This window comes from Anomaloglossus baeobatrachus, chromosome 6 (assembly GCF_048569485.1).
Source record: "Anomaloglossus baeobatrachus isolate aAnoBae1 chromosome 6, aAnoBae1.hap1, whole genome shotgun sequence".
Classification (NCBI taxonomy): domain Eukaryota; kingdom Metazoa; phylum Chordata; class Amphibia; order Anura; family Aromobatidae; genus Anomaloglossus; species Anomaloglossus baeobatrachus.
Genome location: NC_134358.1, coordinates 352,966,743 through 352,968,952, shown reverse-complemented (window position 1 = coordinate 352,968,952; position 2,210 = coordinate 352,966,743). Strand labels below are relative to the sequence as shown.

Genomic DNA, 2,210 nt, shown 5'->3' with positions numbered 1-2,210 from the left:
CTCAACCGAGAATATGAGGTTCATGTCTAGTTCTCTGACTATCTCCACGACTCATTATTACATAGGTTGTGCTATGCGTGCATTTCTCCAAATTGCAACCTTTATAAGATTGATTACGCTGTAGTTGTATGTTTATTTTTCCCCTATCAATCATTTTTTACTATGTATTGATACTGACGCCTGTACTTGCTTCCTTTTCTCCTTCTAGGTATCCTAGTATCCTTTCTCCTTCACTCACGGGCCACTATAGCACTCTTCTGCACATTTGGGCCTCCTGACAGGTAACTATACTCCATCCAGTACACTGAGTGTATCCTGAGCCCTCCCAGTGGATACCGTTCGCAGCCTCTAGCATGTTCACATTCACACATTCCTGCTCAGTGACTATGTTCCCCCTCCTGTATCTCTTACTCATACACCACTTATAATCCCATATCCATATTAGGCCCTCTATGTGCTCACACTATACCACTGCTGCCACATTCATACCATGCTTATTACACACTTACATTACTGACACATCCATGCCTCTAACAGACTTTAGGATTTTGCCTGTAGTCTCTTCTTACGTCAGCCCTACATTATGCCCACACCTCTTTGTATGATGGACACATCCCTTATCCTATCATACTCAGCGCTCAGTGTCCTGACCCTGCCTATCGTTCATCCCACACTACTGACGTCATGCTCACACCCCTCGACGTGACTGACATGTCTCTGTTCCTGTCAGACCCAGTGCTCATGTGCCCAGCCCCTCCCAACGCCTGCCCAGCACTGCTGACATCACACACATGTGCAGTGGACACTTTCCCACCATGCATTGCGCCCCGTCCAAACCGGAAGTGACGCTCCACTCAGCGTTCTCCTTATAATGGTGCTCCCCAGCCCAGTACACCCACGCTGCCATCACCACTGCCACCGCTGTTCCAGCACTATATGGTCCTCTATGAGCAGGTAACCCAGTGCATCCACCTCCTGTGGACCTCTCACTATCTCTGCTTACCATTCTCTAATGCTTGTGACTTTCCTTCCAGGCGTCTTCTCCTCTCCTCCTCTGCCTCTGTGTTTAATCCTCACATCACCACCATTCTGGTATGTAGTTCTGCTACCTTGATTACTACTATCTCTTTCCATGTAAAATGGTCATGCATATATGTACTTAACTGATGTACCTGTGCCTTCTTCAATGAGGAATATAATGTTCCTATGTACCTATTACATGATTCTATTGCCATCTGTATCATCCAGCGGACAGTGTCCTGACTTCCTCATATTGCATTGTGGTGCTTCTTCTTATGCATATTATTTCTAAACTGCCAGATACCGCTTAATGCTGAATGTGACGCCCTCCACTCACCCTCTACCCTGACGGCTGTCCCTGTGACCCGTATACCTCTGCGTCTCTATTATAAGTATGTACATATCCTGTATATAGGTGTATAAATGTATATTTGTATATATTGCTGTCTGTCACACTTGTGTATATATATACTCACGGTGTACTTTTACCTCCACAGGCAACTACCTTGAGAAAGGTCTGATAAACCGAAACGTTGGTTTGTTGCTTTTGTGTCAGGGTTCACATTTTGCAATTTTTGTCGGTTGTGAATAAAAACACTTAAAAAATGCCACCGCTGTTCCAGCACTATATGGTCCTCTATGAGCAGGCGTCTTCTCCTCTCCTCCTCTGCCTCTGTGTTTAATCCTCACATCACCACCATTCTGATACCACTTAATGCTGAATGTGACGCCCTCCACTCACCCTCTACCCTGACGGCTGTCCCTGTGACCCGTATACCTCTGCGTCTCTATTATAAGCAACTACCTTGAGAAAGGTCTGATAAACCGAAACGTTGGTTTGTTGCTTTTGTGTCAGGGTTCACATTTTGCAATTTTTGTCGGTTGTGAATAAAAACACTTGCATTCAAATTTTCCTCTCCTCTCTTATTGAGTGCTCGGGTTCCCCATTACTTGTTACTAATTTATTACCCGATAGCACCTATCTGTAGCAGTTGCAGCCGGACTTTTCTGTATTTAACTGCTTGGAGACAGTCCTGATGTGAGATGTTTGAGTAAAGGGATTCCACATCACAAGTGACAATAAAGGTGCCCTCCGGGAGGACAATATCCTTGGTATTTGTAATAAAGTGAGTGGAAGGAGTCTTGCGAGGATAATTTGCATATTCCCAGTGCCTTCTGGGATAAGTGAA

General features: G+C 45.0%; 1 long non-coding RNA gene across 2 annotated transcripts; it reads left to right on the top strand.

The window, feature by feature from the left end:
- Positions 1-838: 838 nt before the first annotated feature.
- On the top strand, positions 839-1,904 carry LOC142244350 (uncharacterized). 2 transcript variants are annotated; one of them, XR_012724522.1, is made up of 4 exons: positions 839-954; positions 1,035-1,092; positions 1,321-1,412; positions 1,518-1,904. It is a non-coding gene; the product is annotated as an uncharacterized LOC142244350 (long non-coding RNA). The 2 variants fall into 2 exon arrangements; XR_012724523.1 differs by lacking the exon at positions 1,321-1,412.
- The last annotated feature ends 306 nt before the right edge of the window (positions 1,905-2,210 follow it).